The following is a 10,585-nucleotide window of genomic DNA, read 5'->3' on the forward strand; positions in this document are numbered from 1 at the left end:
TTTATCTCCTTTTCTCTTTTACTTGTTTCAGTCATTTGACTGCGGCCATGCTGGAGCACCGCCTTTAGTCGAGCAAATCGACCCCGGGACTTATTCTTTGTAAGCCCAGTACTTATTCTATCGGTCTCTTTTGCCGAACCACTAAATTACGGGGACGTAAACACACCAGCATCGGTTGTTCAAGCGTTGGTGGGGTGGGACAAACACAGACACGCACACACATGTATGTATATATATATATATATATATATATATATATATATTATATATATATATATGGGCTTCTTTCAGTTTCCGTCTAACAAATCCAGTCACAAAGCTTTGTATGTGTGTGTGTGTGTTCCACCTTCAGCCATCGACATTTCAAACAAGAGCTGTTAAATATAACACCAATTACATCGATCTCGCCAGACTTAGGGTCGTCTCTAGGCACGACCCCTTCCTTCCTTCAGCGCAAACCATTAAAATCTTCTTTTTAAAATAATCCATTTTATGGACAAAAACATTTCCGAGAAAAAAAACCAACAAAAAAGCCGGGTTTTTTTAAAGAAAAAAAGAAATGTTACTGTTACTCTTTGACCTCTGACACCCAATAACAACCTCAGTTGATGACCTCAAATAACAGTGGTGGGAGGCGGAGGGCTCCGACGGCGCTGACAGTGGGGATGGTCAGAGTGGTGGCGGTAGTGTTCGTGGCTTAGTGTTTGCTGGCGACGTTGTTGTTTGTGACGGTGGTGGTAGTGCTGGTGGTGGTGGTGGTGGTGCTGGCGGCGGAGTATTATTGCTTTTGGTGGTAGTGGTAATGACGTGGCGATGCTAGTTGTATGTTGAAGGTGGGGTTGTTGACAGTGACGGTGGTTATAGTCATAGAAATATGGTGGTGTTGGTGTACGTGGTGTCGGTGGGGGTGGGGGTGGAGTCGTTGTTGCCGTTGTTGTTGGTGGTGATGACGGTCATATTGGCCGTAATGGTGGCCGCGATGGTAAAGCTCAGGTTGTTGGAGACTGTGGTAACGCAGGTGATGTCAGTGGTGGTGGCGGTGGCAGTAGCTTTGACGGCAGAGGCGGAGGCGGCGAAAGCGGTTGAGGCGGAGACGAGGTTTACGAGGCTGATAGTCGTCGCCGTCGTCGCCCTCGTAGTGGTGGTCATGCTGGGTTTGGCGCAGGTTGTTTAGTGGCGGGGGTTGGAGGTAATAACAGCGGCAATATGAGTCTGGGGTTTCATCGCCGTCATCCATTTTGTTCTTCTTCTTCTTGGTTATCCTGTGGTGGTGGCGGTGGTGGTGGCGGCGGCGGCGGTGGTGGTGGTGGTGGTGGTGGTGGTGGTGGTGGCGGTCGTGGTGGTGGTGGTGGTGGTGGTGGTGGTGGTGGTGGTGGTGGTGGTTGGGTGGTTGTGGGGGGGGGGGGGGTCGTGGTGGTGGTGGTGGTGGTGGTGGTGGTGGTTGGTGGTGGTGGGGTCGTGGTGGCGGTCGTGGTGGTGGTGGTGGTGGTTGGCGGGTCGTTTGGTGGTGGTGGTGGTGGTGGTGGTGGTTGTGGCGTTGATGCGTGGTGGTGTTCATGGCGATTATATTTACGATTGATGATGATGTTAATGATGTTGATGATAGTGATGAGAGATGTATAGAGAGAGAGGGGGGGCACATTAATGGGTAGGAGAGACAGGGGTGGCGTTAAGCGGCGCCGCCAAAAAAGGGGTGAGGAGAGACAGGCGACGCCGACGCCGCCTCCCCCACGTCCACCTCTACCTCTGTCTGGCCGTCTGGACATTTTAACCATTGGAGGCTATGTTTGAGGGAGCGGGAGGTGTGGGGAGAGGCGGGAAAGGGTCATGTTTTTTGTGTGGTCAACTCACACCAATGAAATATATACCGACATGTATTCGTGCTTGTGTGTGTGTATATACATTTATATAAATATATGTCTGTATATGTTTGTAAGTGTGTGTGTGTGTGTGTGTGTGTGTGCAGGGTACATAGATACATTTACATATTTATTATTCTTTTATTCTTTTACTTGTTTCAGTCATTTTGACTACGGCCATGCTGGAGCACTGCCTTTGGTCGAGCAAATCGACACCAGAACTTATTCTTTGTAAGCCTAGTACTTATTCTCTCACTCTCTTTTGCCGAACCGCTAAGTCACGGGGACGTAAACACACCAGCATCGGTTGTCAAGTGATATTGGGCTGACAAACACGCCCCCACGACACACACACACATATATATACATATATACGACGGGCTTCTTTCAGTTTCCGTCTACCAAATCCATTCAGAAGGCTTTGGTCGGCTCGAGGCTATAGTAGAAGACACTTGCCCAAGATGCCACGCAGTAGGACTGAACCCGGAACTATGTGGTTGGTAAGCAAACTACTTACCACACAGCCACTCCTGCGCCTATAAAAATAAATTACGTGCGTGAATGTAGGATTATTTCGTCCGTCGTTGTCGACGATGACCAAAGTCGTCTCATGGGACAAGAAGACGGATCGCCGTGTGTCCGGCTGTAGCCAATCAGTCCGATGGATGCTCTGAAGACCCTACTCTATGGGCTGCAGGGAATGAAGATAATGAGCTGGTTCTGGACTTGCATAATTCGCGTTTTCTTTGTGCTTTTGCAATCCTATTCTGTTCGTAGGAGGTGGCACCTCTGTTGGGGCAGCTGTGCCAGGCAGGACGGACTTGTGCTTGTGTTTCTCAGGAGTCAGGATTGATCTCAAAGCTCTTCTGTTCTCTCCACCTTGAGTGCGCTTGCCCTCCACAAGGTTGCTGTGAAACTCTCTTGGGAAGTCACATAGACACGCGCGCGCGCGCTTTACGTAGTGGCTGCTTTCTCGAATACGAACAGATCCGTTCTTAAAAAGAATCATTGAAATGAGTCATTGATAATGCAGTGTGAGGCCCTTTTATTGCATAATGCACAGTTGTGCTGGTTGGCAGAAGGAACCGGTGCCACACTATGAAGTCTTTTGCCAATTCTTTTTAATCCTCCAACCGAACGGCACACCTTTCCACAGGTTGCACATATTCTCTTCTCAACAATAGCTGTATCATAATTTACAAAAGGGTCGACCCCCGTGGCTTCTTGGTACTATTTGGTTATCTGCCCCCCCCCCATTAAAAAAATTTGGTTATTTCCCCCGTTTTACGAGAAATAGTGGTACTTTTGGTTATCTTCTTCAACTAAAAGAATTAACCCTTAATAAAACAAGAAAAAAATTAAAAATTAATAAACATGAAAACTGAAAAAACTAAAAACTTCATATTAAATCTAATAGCATCATACCCTTCCTACTGAGGAGGCTAAAAGTCAACAATATGTTGAAGTATTGAATCAAAAGTATCTAACCCTTTTAATTCAATCTTTTGTCGCCCCATAAACTTAACTTTTTAGTGGGGAGATAACCAAAAAAATTTTATACATGTTTTGGACTCCTTATGAATCCACGCATTTTCATCCACGTTCTTCATTGAATCAAATTCGAACAGGTACATTTATGGATTTATATTTTTATATATGTATATTTTTGAATTTTTATGTGTTTATAAATTTTTATATGTCTGTGAATTTTTATATATTTATAAATTTTCGGGTATATGTATATATTCATAAATTCTTAGAAATTTCATATCTCATACGGATGAATGCATCTATGTACGAGTATATATATTGTATACCATAGAGAATTTCGTTTATATGGATTGAATGAATATATACATCAATCTTTGAATTTGTTTTCTCCTCTCCTTAATTCTATATTCCTGAAGCTCTCTATCAGAGCGATAATTGGTTGAGCTGTATATAGTGGATATCTATATCACTTATTTCTTCATTATTCTATATGTAAATATATATTTATATACAGCGGGCTTCTTTCAGTTTCCGTCTACCAAATCCACTCCCAAGGCTTTGGTCGGCCTGAGGCTATAGTAGAAGACACTTGCCCAAGGTATCACGCAGTGGGACTGAACCTGGAACCATGTGGCTGGTAAGCAAGCTTCTTACCACACAGTCACATATATATATCATGGATATATGTATATGTATGTATAAATCTATGTGCTCGTGTATGTATGAATGTATACATGTATGGGTGTGTGCATCATTGCGTGTGGTTGTATGAGTTTTATATATATATGTATGTGAGTGGGTGTGTAATTGTGTAGTTGTGTGTGTGTGTGTAATTAGGGATGTGTTTATATGTATATGTTTGTGTGTGTGTAGTTGCGTTTGCATGAAGATACATCAATTAACGCTGGTCATCTTTATTTACTTCCTGCCTCTGTATCCACCCGACACACTTACCCGATTGTCGCCGGATATCTCCGGGTGGTACTGGTCACCACAATGGTCAAAATGCGAATCAGCCGTTTCAATCCCACCACCACCATCACCACCACAGCCACTACCACTTCCACCATTATCATCATCATCGTCACGGCCACATTAACCCTATTCCACTCGTCAGCACCTCCGCCTTGACCCCGAACGCCACCCCGACACCACCAGTTATCACCTCCACTGATATAGATACTCTCTTCGCCATCACCGACATCGCCATCTCCTAAACCATCATCATTGTCACCACCACCACCACCACCACCAGCATCATCACCAACATCAACACCAACGCCATCTTCGCCACAACATTATCACCATCACCACCATCATGATCATCATAACTATTATCACCAACTATTACTCCGCCATTGCCAACACCATAAGTAACACCACCACCATCACCACTACTGCTACTATAACTGGTAATGGGATCCTTTGAGGCAGAGGTCACTGATGGATTCTGTTATCGTCTCGGACCTCTTTGGTTCTGTGCTGGACATTCGTATAAAGAGAGGCGCCGACCTTTCAACGGATCACCACTCAGCTGCTTGCAACCCGAGACTATTTACAGCAGGGAGAATTCACAAAACTTCGAAGTCCATTTGCGGAGTGTAGGACACCCCACCCCCACCCCCACTCATTCCGGAACCCCCCCTCCCTAGGACAAAACAACACTAAGTTAAAGCGCTAAGTGGACAAAACCCCTCGGTTATATTTTTTTGGCGGAGGTGTACAAGAAGCGTTTCACCCCTCTTTCTCCCCGCCCCCTTTTTTTTTCACAGATTCCGAAGTTTTCGGCAACAGAGATTTCGATTCTGACAGAAAAAACCGGCATTTCAAGATTTCATCTTTATTTATTTCTTTATTGCCCACAAGGGGCTAAACATAGAGGGGACAAACAAGAACAGACAAAGGGATTAAGTCGATTAAATCGTCCCCAGTGCGTAACTGGTACTTATTTAATCGACCCCGAAAGGACGAAAGGCAAAGTCGACCTCGGCTGAATTCGAACTCAGAACATAGCGGCAGACAAAATACCGCTAAGCATTTCGCCCGGCGTGCTAACGTTTCTGCCAGCTTGCCGCCCTATCATCACTACCATCATCACCACCACCACACAACCACTACCACCACCACCATACAACCACCATCACCATCATCATCACTATCATTATCACACCGCCAAAGCTGACCGGCAATAAAACTACCATGACCACCACCACTAACAGCAACAAATTCAATCTCATTTATTATCATCATCGTCGTCATCATCAAAATAGGATTTGGGATCTTTTCCTTTTGATGGACGGAATTTCTAGTTAACTAAACAATTTGAAACTTCGTATACTGGTAGAATGTGTCAAAAGAAAACATTATTTTCACTTGGCTTTTTTGAGAAAATTGTAATTTGTAAGTTTAACGTAGTTTAATTCTTCGAATTTTAACCAATGAATTGCCAGCGTTTCAGCTCAAATCATTTGCTGCGTTATCAATATTGATAAACAAAGGAGGAGGCATGTGCTAGAAATAACAGCCATGTCTCTTAAATCGATGAATTTCGTCGCCCAATAAAAATATTAACGATATTTTTTGAATATCTTCTTTATTTTTTTACCGAAAAGGCTTCTCCCATGGTTTTGAAGGGCCAAAAATAACAAAAACAAAACTATGCCTAAATCGGTCTAGAGTGGGATATGAGGGTGCGCGTAAAGTGTGGGTCGTATTGTAAAAATTTGCGAAATATTTTTTCATAAAAGGATGCCCCAGCTTGTCGGAGGCTGTGATATAAATTGGGAAAAAAATCCTCGACACCAGTACGTAATTAGTACTTAATTTATCGACCCCGAAACGATGAAACATTGATCCCCCATTTCTGGTTTATTTACCTTTTGTGTAAATTTGTTCCGGCAAGGGGCAAAACACAGAGGGGACAAAGCATGAGATACAAAAGTATTAAGTCGATTCTATCAACACCAGTGCGAACTCACGAACGTGTATGTATGCTTGTGTGTGTATGTATATCTCCGTTTGTATGTGTATGTACGTTTGTATGTGTGTATACGCTTATATATTAATTACTATGTACTTGTGCAAATGTATATGCATGTGTTTGAGAGAGAGAGAGAGAGAGTGACAGAGAGTGTGTGTGTGTGCAAGTGTACGTGCATATGTATCTGAATATATGTGTGTGTATGCGGCGTGCGTATATGCATATAAGCATGTATCTTTGTGTATGTATATGTATACTTGTCTATGTGTGCGTGTGTATGTATATGTACTTCTATATGCAGGCGCGCTTGTATATGCAAGTGTTTGTATGCGTGTAGGATCTTTTCCTTTTGATATTTAAGAGATATGGCTGTTATTTCTAGCACATGCCTCCTCCTTTGTTTATCAATATTGATAACGCAGCAAATGATTTGAGCTGAAATGCTGGCAATTCATTGGTTAAAATTCGAAGAATTAAACTACGTTAAACTTACAAATTACAATTTTCTCAAAAAAGCCAAGTGAAAATAATGTTTTCTTTTGACACATTCTACCAGTATACGAAGTTTCAAATTGTTTAGTTAACTAGAAATTCCGTCCATCAAAAGGAAAAGATCCTTGATTTGTTTTCCAAAAAAAAATGCCGATTTTTAGGTAGAATCGGAATCTGAGTTGCCGAAAACGTCGGAATCTATAAAAAAAAAAAAAGAAAGAAAAAAGGGGGTGCTTATTGTATACCTCCGCCAAAAATATAACCGAGGGGGTTTTGTCCTCTTTCGCACTTTAACAGGGGGTTTTGTCCGAGGGGGGTTTATCCTGGAGGGAGTTTTGTCTCTGGGATGGAGTGGGGAGTCCGAACCGCCCCATTTGCAACTTACAGGATAAAGCCTTGGAAGACGATGGAATCTGAAATATGTGGAAACTTTTGCAACGAACTTCAGAGACTTTCCTAAGCAAACTGAGAAAGTCGAAACGGAGTGAAGGACGTTTTGTTCGGCTGTTTCTTCTTCGGCTGGGGACGAAAGTGCCTCGGTGTTGTAAGAGAAATCCCTGGTTTAATCAGGAAGTTAAAGGATATTATCCGAGCGAAGAAGGATGCTTACAAATCTTGGCTTGGAAACCAGTCTCCACTTTTACACTGAACCACGAAAAGTTGCGGAAGAGAAAATAAGAAACGTTCAAGTCAGAATCATAGGAGCAGTTTGGAATTAAACTCGATCCTGACTTTAGATTGTCTAATAAAGTATTCTGGTAGACTCCGTAACAAGAAGCCCTCTTCCACATCTGCCATTAAGAACTTGGCTGAGGTTTTCCTCTCTACAGAGAAGAGTATCCTTGGAGAATTCTGTGGGGAGAATTCTTTGTTGATCGCCTAAATCCAGTCAAAATAAACTCTTCTGATGCACACAAGGTACATCAAAGGATAAAGATTAACCTTACTGCGGCCGAAGTCATAGAGGCGATTAATGAGCTCAAATATGGCAAGGCTACTAGAGAGGGTGAAGTTCGGCCTGGGATGCTAAAAGCTTTGTATAAAGAAGAGTTTTTCGGCTGAATATTCCAGGTGGATTCGACGTTTGGAAAGATGCTAAAACAATGGCAATCCGGAGTGATAATCCCAATTTTTAAAAAGAGGCGAGGGGGAATGCTTTCATTAAAGAGGAATCTCCTTGTTGAGCTTCCCCGGTAAAGTCGATGCGAGATGTTGGGAAATTCTCGATTCGAAGTGAACTGAGAAACAGTGTGGCACACAACCGGTCAGATATTCCCGTTACAGCAGAGAAATCTTGGGAATATTGCCAAGAGATGTGTGTGTAGGTGTGTGTGTGTGTGTGTATGTGTATGCACATGTATGGGCAAACTTCATTACATTTGTATAAGTGTATGATCGTATACTTTTTACGTGTGCTTGTGCATACCTGTAATACGTGTGTGGTACATGTGTGTGTGTGTGTATGTATATATGTTCACACACACACACACACACACATATACACACACACACCACACACACACACACACACATATATATATATATTACTAGTTTCAGCCATGCTATGACACCGCCGTTACATACATACACGCACACACACACGCGTGTTCGTATGTGTGTATATGTGTGTACATAAAATATTTACCACCACTATACGGCTACCACCGCCACTATACCTAGAAATATTACAGGTTCTGCTTCTTGTAAATCTACAGCTGATCTTTTCAATTTGGCACCCCCGTCCCCTACCCCCGAAACTCCCTGCTGCAACCCACCCTCCCCACCCAGGCTCCCTAAACGACCCTTCCCGCCCATACTCGGGCCCCTAATCTAGCTAAGTACTTTAAGCAATCATAGACACTTTAAAGTTATGTCCATCTGGTTCGTGTTATAGAAAGAGGGGGTGGTTCGGTTCCGATGGGTAACAACATTGGCGAAGGGTTTGGTTGCAGTGCTGGGGATGGAGGTAGGGGTTGAACCACTGCCTGCTTTGGTGATGCGTGTAAATAGGGGACTGTAATCGCGCGCGTGCGCACACATACGCGCACACAAACAAAGGACCCATCCAGGAGAAAGACGGAGATGAGAGGAAACCGTGATAGACGTAGCAACACAAACATATATTCATATATGTGCATACCTTAACTTATGGAAGGATACGTACAGGTGCATGTTTAGGCACAGGTGTGGCTTAGCGGTAAGAAGCTTGCTTCCCAAACACATGGTTCTGGGTTCAGTCCCACTGTGTGTGTTTGTGTTTATGCCTTTTTGTTCCACACCACCGCTTGACAACCGAGACTGGTGTATTTAAGTCCCCGTAACTTAGCAGTTCAGCAAAGAAGACTGATAGACCATGTATCAGGCTTTAACAGAATTGTACTGTGGTAAAATTCCTCCGATTAGAAATTCTTCAAGGCGGTGCCCCAGCATGGCAGCAGTCTAATGACTGAAAGAAATAAAAGACAAAAAAAATATATGTGTATGTGTATGTGAATGCGTGTGTGTGTGTGTGTGTGTGTGTGTGTGTACGGGTGAGTGCGTGTGTCGAGCTTACGATCGTGAGGTTGTGAGCTCGAATCCCGGACCGTGCTGCGTGTTGTGTTCTCGAGCAAGGCACTTTATTTCACGTTGCTCCAGTTCACTCAGCTGTAGAAATGAGTTGCGACGTCACAGGTGCCAAGCTGTATCGACATTTGTCTTTCCCTTGGATAACACTGGTGGTGTGGAGAGGGGAGGCTGGTATGCATGGGCGACTGCTGGCCTTCCATAAAAACAACCTTGCCCGGACTTGAGTCTAGGAGGGTAACTTTCTAGGTGCAATCCCATGGTCATTCATGACCGAAGGGGGTCTTTACCCTTTTACATACATATATATATATACATATATGTATGTATGTGTATACATGCATACATATATATATACATATAAATAATATATATATATATATATACATATATATAATATAATATATATATATATACACATATATATAATATATATATATATACACATACACACACATGTAAAGATTATCTCCTCATTGTATGGTTTACTGCCAAGATGGTAAGTTAATTTCTTTGTTCGTAGCCCAATTTCTGTTGTGCTTCTTAGATTTCCAGCGATTAGTGGGGTTTTGTTTTAGAGGATTTCTCGACTCTGAATTTCAAACCAATTGCTGGCACCTCGCGTGTCATATTATAATTATAAATTAATTACTCGTTAACTCTTTTACTTGCTTCAGTCATTTGACTGTGGCCATGCTGGAGCACCGCCTTTAGTCGAGCAAATCGACCCCAGGACTTATTCTTTGTAAGCCTACCAAATCCACTCACAAGACTTTGGTCGGCTCAAGGCTACAGTAGAAGACACTTGCCCAAAATGCCACGCAGTAGAACTGAACCTGGAACCATGTGGTTGGGAAGCAAGCTTCTTAGCACACAGCCACTTTTTAACTTTCAATGCCAAAGTTTGGTACAAGTCCTTCCAGATGTATATCACTGCATATCTTTCTCCACTTCGTCCTGGGGAGTAGAGTCTTTTTCATCCTTTCCTTGTAATTGACACGTCGCATTGAGACGATTTTCTTTTTGTAGCTTCACTGGATCGCTTCGAGTTTCGCCGTTAATTTGATACTGTGTGGGGACCATAGTTGGGAACAGTAGTCTAAGTGGCTGATAATAACACCTGTCCATTCCATTTTTTGTTTTATATATATATATATATATATATATATATATATATATATATAGAGAGAGAGAGAGA

General features: G+C 42.9%; 1 long non-coding RNA gene across 1 annotated transcript in view; it reads right to left on the reverse strand.

The window, feature by feature from the left end:
- LOC118766802 overlaps positions 1-10,004 on the reverse strand; it is a 24,907-nt gene extending 14,903 nt beyond the window's left edge. The window contains exon 1 of the long non-coding RNA XR_005002717.1: positions 9,993-10,004. This is a non-coding gene — a long non-coding RNA (uncharacterized LOC118766802). The remainder of the gene's footprint in view (positions 1-9,992) is intronic.
- Positions 10,005-10,585: the final 581 nt, after the last annotated feature.

The sequence above is a fragment of the Octopus sinensis genome, linkage group LG17, assembly GCF_006345805.1.
Source record: "Octopus sinensis linkage group LG17, ASM634580v1, whole genome shotgun sequence".
Lineage (NCBI taxonomy): Eukaryota > Metazoa > Mollusca > Cephalopoda > Octopoda > Octopodidae > Octopus > Octopus sinensis.